This window comes from Anastrepha ludens, chromosome 5 (assembly GCF_028408465.1).
Source record: "Anastrepha ludens isolate Willacy chromosome 5, idAnaLude1.1, whole genome shotgun sequence".
NCBI classification, from domain to species: domain Eukaryota; kingdom Metazoa; phylum Arthropoda; class Insecta; order Diptera; family Tephritidae; genus Anastrepha; species Anastrepha ludens.
The window spans coordinates 118455393-118464975 of record NC_071501.1 but is presented as its reverse complement, the minus strand read 5'-3'; positions in this window follow the sequence as shown (position 1 = coordinate 118464975).

Sequence of the window (9583 nt, the reverse complement as noted above, 5' to 3'; positions counted from 1 at the left end):
AAAAAAAAATTATACTCGAGGAGCGGCGGGTATTAGGAGCCACCTTAGGGAAAACGTTTATGGAGAAAATAAGAAGCTGATCTCGGATTAGTTTCTAACAGTTAGTGAAAGTTTAGTCATTCATCTATGCGAGAAACAATTGTAAGAATAGAAAAGTTTATTTCGGAACGTTAATTATACGTTCCTAAAAAAAGTGTTTTGGCCCAGATTACCCGACAGTGTCGGAAATTTTGGGACACCAAACCTTTTATTGAAAATCGTCGTGGTTTTAATGTATAAAATAACATTTTTACTTAAATTACGCAAAATCTCTCGAATGCATTAGTGTGTATGAAAAAATGAAGTATTTTTTCACAACTTTACATTACTCATTCGATTTTGTGTATTAAATTGTTAAAAACTGGCAGTCCTTCTAAAGCGGTTAGTAAAAGATTACAGAAAGTTGAAATCAACATTACTGATGTAGTTAACGACTATCGTGGACTAATAAAAGTAGTAGCAGATACACGAATGCAATTTGAAGTTTATGAAAAAGAAGCGTTGAACATGTCAGAGAGTCAAGAATATCAGACGACTGTTTCGAGAAAAAGAAGGAGAAAGTTACAAGCCGACGAATCAAGAGATGGGGAAGTTCAGTTGAAAGGAAGCGATAATTTTAGACAACGTTGATTCAGAATTGAGAAAGAGAAGCCAAGCATATGAAATGTTATACGAGAAACTTTCAGTGATTACTGATTTTGGAGGTTTGAATTTCAAAGAGCTTCGTGAAAGATCGGAATATTTGAGAAAAGCTTATACTTCAGACCTTGAGATTCCATTCACTGACGAAATGATTCATTTTCACGCGTACTGTTCTGAACGAAAAATAGAACGTAACTCGCCGTCTGATCTTCTGGAACTTCTGCGGACGAACGAGTTATACACTGAAATTCCAAATGTGGAGATATCATATCGAATATTTAACACATTAGCGTCAACAAACTGCAGCGCAGAACGTGCATTTTCATGTCTGAATAGAGTAAAAAATCATTTACGTTCAACAATGTCTGAAAACCGTCTGAATAGTCTGGCTCTATTGAGCATTGAGTCTGATTTACTTGAACGCTTGAATTATGACAATTTAATACACCAGTTTGCAGTACGAAAAGTCAGACGTGTTCGCATTTGAGGTGATGTGAAAAACTCGATCTAATAAAAGCAATCATTCCTTTTTTTTGCTCATCTAATAAAGATTGATAATATGTTTAAGTAAATATGCTGTTCTATAGGTTCAATTGGATTCTATTTTTTAAGATGTGCTACTATATTTTATGCTCTTTATTACACTTTCTTGGCACTTAATTTATAATTAAACAATAAAAATTTTGCTCAACAATAAAAATTGAAATATATCAAATATTATTCTATAATCTGTTAAATAATGCATAAAACTACCCAAAATTTGTTTTGTTACGCCTGTTTATTGTGTATCGACGATTTTCTGTACTATAATACAAATACGCATACACAAATTTAAAAAATTAGGGCGGCATTCTTCATGGTGCACAGGGCGGCATTTTGTGTAAATCCGGCACTGACCGCATCCGCTTGTTGTTGCTTGTCAGCAATCGCGGCACTCATGGGGTCGACAATTTTTTCTTCTCCAATTAATCAAGTAAACTATTAATTGCAATTCCGGTCGACACACCGATAGCCTCTGTTACTTCGCGTCTTTTCGTTTGTCAATCACCGAGAATTATGTGGTTGACTTTTTGAATGATTTCGTCGGTAACCACGTCTGCCGGGCGTCCTGGTCGCTCCTCATCAAAAACAGATGTTCGTCCACGTTTAAATTCGTTGAGCCAATATCTAAGTGGTGAACGAGGACAAAGCGAAGTACCTCTTGCCTTCAAACAAAAAGTCGGGGCACTCGCGTATCGGCGCCCACGTCACTGTTGACAGTTATAATCTCCAAACTTAGTATATTTAGGAACCAGCATTAACACTGATAACAAAGTCAGCCTTGAAATTCAACGTAGAGTCTCTCTTGCCAACAAGTGCTACTTTGGACTAAGTAGGCAACTGAGTAGTAAAGTCCTCTCTCGACGAACAAATCTAACACTCTACAAGGCTCTCATCATGTCCGTCCTAACGTATGACGCTTGGAGTGTCTGAGAGAAAGATTCTGCGTAAGATTTTTGGACCTTTGCACGTTGGTAACGGCGAATATCGCAGGCGATGGAACAATGAGCTGTATGAGCTTTACGACGACATAGACATAGCGCAGCGAATAAAGATCCAGCGGTTACGTTGGCTGGGTCATGTCGTCCGAATGGATACATACGCTCCAGCTTTGAAAGTATTCGATGCGGTATCAACTGGTAGTAGCAGAGGAAGGGGAAGGCCTCATCTGCGTTGGAAAGATCAGGTGGAGAAGGACTTGGCTTCACTTGGTGTGTCCAATTGGTGCCGTTTAGCACGAGAAAGAAACGACTGGCGCGCTTTGTTAAGAAGAAGAAGAATATCTAACTGTGGTCATAGATGGCGAAGCGTCCCCATAGACAGCATCCAACTTTGCTTTTATCTCCTCGCAATTTTCTTATCCAAAAAAAAAAACAACGAATTACCGAACGATACTGCTTTTTTCCATCTTAGCGAAAATCACGAAACACGTCTTACTCTAATAGCTGCCAAATCCAAACTAACCTATCAATCAGTCTGAAATTTGTTTTGCCGTCGTTTGATAGATGGCAGCACACGATGCTAATACCAACTTCCCTCAGGAACGCCCGCTGTCATCAAACATGGGTACTTATTGAACCGCCCTCGAACAGCAAATTGACAGTTGAGTGGTATGAGAAGAATAATATGGTCAACAAGACCAGGTTTTGGATGGACTCGCACAGGATTTTTGAATTTTAGCTCATCTTCTATTCTATTCCATTCTCTTCCATGATTCATGGTTTATTACCAGCAATGATAATTTCAATAAAAACTAAGAAAACATTTTTTTATCGACGGAAATGCTGTTCGCACCTCAACCCGTCTCGTCCTTAAAATATTTTGAATAATGCTCTCCATCAATCAATTCCTATCTCCTTGATGCTCACACTATGATCCCAAAACAGATTTTTCCTATTTTTTTAAGTTTTCGGGAGATAGATGAACAACCAGAATGAGGAAAATTCTCAAGCACAAACCACCCAGCTTCAAATTCTTTTCGAGACACAGAATGATTTTTATAACAACTCAAATATGGCTCTTTTAAATAAGAAATTATTGAAAGTTTGAAAATAAACGGTAGCATCCACAGTCGCTTGCAAGTCTTTAGCAAAGGCTGATTAAATACCAAGTTATTTCAAGCTACTCGTATCAACATTTGATGACATTTCCAGACTCATTCATTGGGGGAAGTGATTAAAACCACTTCTAAAATTGAGCTCACAGACAAATATTTAAAGTACCCAGTACATTTTGAACAACTGTGAGTTACATTTTTAGAATTGGTATTAATTGCTTGAGAACTTGAGCAGCTGCGCCTGATGGATAAGGGCCTTGCATCCCTCTTGAATAAAACGGAGGCTGAACAAAGAGAATCTGACTACTAGATTATAGGCATCAACCTAGTCATCACCTCGATGTTCCAGGTAAAATTGATTGGGCTTCTGATATTATTCTAAATAAAGGCGACATCCTAATCTTTCTAGACGGATAAAAAATGATCATTGAAATACGTTTTGACGTCTTACCACAAAACTCTCACTGAGAAAAGCTTACAATTTTCAAGCCGAGATCCATGTAATAGCACATCTAGCAAGCATAATATAATTCACTTCTCCATTGCCCGCAGTCAGGTCGCCATCAGGTAATGACTAACACGAAGTGTAATGACTAACACGAAGTGCTTAGAAGGATATCAAAGATTATTACAATCCCATCGAAAGGGCAGCATCTATCCGTAGAGGGTTCTGAAACGCAGAGAACTTTTGAATTCAAGGCCACTAACAGCAGGCGGGCTGAATTGATTAGCATTCGACGAACGATGAACGCGAGACTATGCTGTAGAGATTAGGAAGAAGTACATGAAATCCGATCAAAACTTTCTATGGCATGGACTTTGAAAAATTGTGAGCCATAATAAGGAAATATAAATTATTTTAGCCAATTCTAGCCCACTTTTGGCGCATGTTCCCAGTAAAATTGTTATACAGGGTTACCGGGGAAGTCGGCTTAGAAATTCAAGGACATTATTATTTAGGTAATTTCGAATTAATTAGGTTGTATGAAATTATTTCCAGAACTATACAATTTACTGTTTAAATTTTTTTCCATTTCTTTGGCGCGTCCATTTTTTTGTTTGTTAATTTTTTTGTTTTTAGTTAAAGGGTTTATCAATTAATAAAAATTATCGATAAAATTTGAACCAAGTACTAGCAGTTAAAATTAGATGTTTGTTAAAATTTTGAATTTAAGATTTTTCCTAATTCAAAAAATTAAACAAAAAAGTTTGTATTGAAACTATTCTGCAAATTATTTTAAAATTAGTATGTCTTATAAACCATGTCATTTAATCAAATTAATCATAAATGGCCTGAATAATGATGCCCTCAAGTGTCTAGAACGACTTTCTTGGTAACCCTGTATATATTTTCGAATCTGCTAATATTAAAAACATACCTATATACATATATAATTGGCGCTTACAATCCGTCCTAAGTTTGGCCGAGTTTCTCCTCCTATTTGTGCTGTGCGTCCTAATGTTGTTTCACAAATGGAGGGCCCTGCAGTTTTAAGTCGATTCCGAACGGCAGATGGCTTTTTTTAGGAGCTTTCTCATGGCCGAATTACACTCAGTGGTTTGCCATTGTCTGCCGAGGGGCGACCGCTCCTAGAAAAACCTGTTTCTATTAACTGATGTTTTATGTCCGGATATAGGCACCTGTGTACTTTCGAATGATAGTCACGCACCAACCCATTCGGCTACGACGGCCACGGGAATGCATTACCTAAATATAATTTTTAATCATCTTTGTCACACTGTGCATCTTTTTACTTGGATTGTTTTACGTTGTTGTTTACGGTTTTGTGGTCTCTGCCTCTTATAGAGCATATTGTCTCTCCGCTTGTTTATTTTTTTATGCTTTTTTTTTTGTATTTTCTCACCGTAATTAACTTGCTCGCTGTGAGTCTTCAAGATTCCACATTTTTCATTGAGTCCTTCGAGTAACGAAAAACGCAAAGGATTGTGGAAAAGAGGCCGTTATTTTCGGGTTTTCAACGACACACCTTATCTTTAGCTGTATTAGGTGGCGACTTGCTTATATGCAAATCTACGAGTTTAAGCATGAAAAACACATGACATGTAAAACTTTGGAAGTACTGTTAATCTTTAAGAAGGAAAAAATAGTTTTCAAATCCAAAAACTATGTTTTTAAAATTTTCCTTAAAACGAGAGGTTTGTGGTGCTCGTCAAATGACCTTATAAAGGGTGGCTAAGTTTCAAGGGCCGGTATTGATTTTGAATAAAATACATGTTTTTTAAGAAATTATTGGCATTTGGTCTTGGCGGCACACCTCCAAAGACCACCAAATGCAAATAGTTCCTTATCTAAAGGGTGGTTAAGATTTAAGGGCCGGTGTTGATTTTGAATAAAATACAATTTTTTTTCTAATTATTATCATTTCTCTTTATTGTGATAATACTGGTATAGCTCAATTACGTATAAAACAATATATTGGCCAAATGGCCGCCGCGGTCTCGGCGGCACACCTCCATCCGAAAGAAGTCCAACGGTGTCGTTGACGTTTAGGTGTGGTTCACATTCAACATTGGCCCTTGAAATTTAACCACTCTTTATATTAAATTAAAATCCGAAGTAAATAGCATTTCAATTTAAAGTGTAAATACCAATTTCCATTTACATAATCTTTTATTACCTGTTTACTGCCAGACCAATGTATGTATGTAATAAGAGGCGTGTAAAGGAATCCTCTGGGGGAAACTTGCCAATTGGTATTTACTGATACGCTTCTTGCGCCCACCAACTCCAACGCACTCTTTCGTTAAACACGTATGTACGTATGTGATAAAGAAGCAAAGGCAAAATTTCAATTTGTTTTTAAAGTAAATAAAAATATAAGCGTTTTTATACGTACATATATTGCACCCGTTCATGGAAGACTCCATCAGCGAACAATATGAACATTACTCATACGCCACCGCACCCCCTCTGACTCTACCTTCCCAATCGAGCTTAAGGCAAGCAAGCATTGAAGTTGTTTCTAAAATGTCATTCCAAGTGTTAAAAAATAGATAAATTTATATGTATTGCTTTGAGAATATATGCAAATTGCTTTATGAGCGTACTTCTCAGCTCAAGTAACGCCGAAAAATATGCTACAAAGTGGATATGGCAAAAATTGTATTATGACTTTATAACTGGGTTCCGCACATTGCTCCCTTGTGAGCTTGCCACTACAGCGGGTAGACAGTAGAGTTTTCTATAGACAAACGGGCACATATGACTATATTCATATAAATAATTTTATGTTGTTTTGTACATAAACACACAGATTCTGATTCAGCTATGCGCCATACGAAAATGAATGCTCTGAAAATTTGCACAAACTGCGAGTACCTACGATAGGCAAACAAAAAAGAAAAAAAGAAAATTTAAAGCTTTATTTTTATATACGTAGATCTACTCCTGGAACACATTTTTTATGCCTTTCATAATATTTTGCCGATTTTACTACTTTGGAAAATATTTTCATCTTCCTGCTGTACGCTACGTTTATGTATCGGAAAATCAGGCGAACCGAAGCCATAAACATAAATTTCCCACTTGACGCTGGTAAATTTGGCTTACGAAGCCTGAAATAGCTTTCAACACTTAGTGATTGAGATAGATGTGAGCGCCGCAGAATTACTTAATACGTACAAACAAATGCCCGAGAAACTACGGACAAATAGACTATTTATATGTGTCCTACAATGGTAACATACAAAAACAAGATATGAACATAGACAAAAAGACAACAAAGAGATTGAATAAACATTCCAAATTTTGCAATGCAAGGAAACAAGCTCAAATAATTTTACTATTTCAGAATATTTTTTTTGATTTGAAGCAAATTTCATTTGTGGGCTTAATGAACCATTTTATTTTTAATTTTAAAGGTAGTGTCGCTCTTTTTTAAAAATGCTATAAAAAGTAGTTTTCGTTATTTTTCAATGATTTCTGCTTTCTTTATTTATTTAATCATTCTATCATCAATTAAAGTACACTTTAATGCCATTTTTGATAGTATGTGTAACTCTGCTAGTAGGCACGGCGTAGACCGGGTGCTAGTAAATTGGATTCGTTCGATGCTGGCCCAAAGAATCGTTTCGGTGCGAGCAGAGGAAGATCTGCTGGTGTCATCTGGGGTTAATAGAGGCTGCCCCCAAGGCGGTGTGCTGTCTCCATTGCTCTGGTGCATGGTAATCGATCCTCTACTCACCACCTTAAACGATTCGGGAACCTACGCACAAGCATATGCGGACGATGTTGCTTGTTTGGTAACAGGCCCTTCGCTTATGAACATCTGCAGAAAAGTGCAGAAAACTCTGGATCGGATTGACACTTGGTGCTGTGCGAATGGGCTATCGGCAAATCCCGCCAAGACTGGTATTGTCCTCTTTACCAGAAAGAGGAAGCTTGATGGACTCGTTCTGCCAAAGTTAAAAGGAGTCACAATCCAGCTATCCAAGGAAATTAAATATCTTGGAGTAATCCTCGATAGTAAGCTCCTATGGAAATCACAAGTTGAAACAAAGGCATCCAAAGCACTGACAGCTTTCTGGCAGTGCAAAGCTGTCTTTGGGAAAACGTGGGGTCTCTCTCCTAGCAAGGTCCTATGGATCTACACGGCTATGATAAGACCCATTATCACCTATGCATCAGTGGTCTGGATGAGTAGACTCTCTGTAGTGGGAGTCAGGATGACCTTATCCAGACTACAACGCACTGTGGCCATCTGTTGTACCGGAGCTTTTCCGACTACTTCAGGCCCGGCATTAGATGCTCTGATTGGTTTACCACCACTTGATGCTTTCATCCAAGGAGAGGCCTTGAAGGCCATCTGCAGACTGAAACACAGTGGGAACTGGTACGGCCCTTGTCCGGCATTGGAACACAGAGAAGGCATGGACATCGATCCAACGATTCTCTCCATGCCCCTTGACTCCATACCATCAAGAGCCGTACTTGAAAAGAGATACAGTGTAGTGCTACCAGAGGCTCAGTTGTGGTCAAACTTAGAAAATGAGCCCGGCAAACACTGTTTTCGCATTTTTACGGATGGCTCCAGGACCGAGCATGGCTCCACGCGAAATCCAGCGGGACAAAACTGCACTTTGCTCTTGGAATGCATGCATCTGTGCTTCAAGCGGAGGTGTTTGCAGTTCAAGAAGCGATGAACTTTGTTGTGGAAAAACGATGGAGAGGCAGATCTATATGTGTCTGCAGCGACAGCCAAGCTGTGCTTATGGCCTTAGACAGCCCTCCAACCACATCAGGGGTAGTCAAGTCCTGTAAATCCAGGCTGAACTATGTCGGTAGACATAATAGCCTGATGCTAACATGGGTCCCGGGACACGTGGGTATCGCGGGTAACGAGACCTCTGACTCCTTAGCTAAGATGTTGGCCTCAGAGCCCGCTTTGCCACTCCCCTCTACGGCCATCACGGCCACGGTTAGCAAATGGGTAACTACCACCCACAAGCGAGCTTGGCAGGCTGAGAGAGGCTGCAGATGGACAAAACTGATGTTACGTGTCATGTCCGATCGACTGTCGCAAACCCTTCTGTCATTAGGCAGAGGGGAGTGTAGACGGCGGGTTGGACTGATGACGGGCCACTTTCTGTGGGCAAAGTACATGAAAAGTTTGGGCATCTCAGACAGTGTACTCTGCCCAGCTTGTGAAGAGGAGGATGAGACGGCGGACCACTTCCTGTGTGTCTGCCCCGCCTTCGCTCGAATCAGGTTTGAGGTCTTTGGCACTGATGTGTTAAGAAGCGACCATCTTGGCTTCTTGGCACCACAAGATCTACTCAGATTTCTTCGGAGATCGGGTAGATTTAAAGAAAATTAAAAGGGAATCCCAGTGTAGTACAATGGACTCAATTAATGTCTGAGTGCTGCACTTGCTAGTTGTCCCGACAAAAAAAAAAAAAAGGTACAACTCAAATAGATTAAATATAATATTTATATGGTAAACAATACTGTGAGATACATTAGTCACAATTCAAAAAGTGTATCTCCAGATTTAATTTTGATTTGAAAGTCTCTCGTGAGTTAGAGAATATATCTAAATTTTTGCACAATTGGTTAGACTGCCTTATAAAGGGTGGTTAAGTATCAAGGACCGGTGTTGATTTACAATACAATACAATTGTTTTAAGAAATTACTGTCATTTCTCTTTATTGTGATAATATTATATATATATACGCCTACACCGTGTTTGGCCGAGCTCCTCCTCCTATTTGTGGTGTGCGTCTTGATGTTGTTCCACAGATGGAGGGACCTATAGTTTCAAGCCGACTCCTAACGGCAGATATTT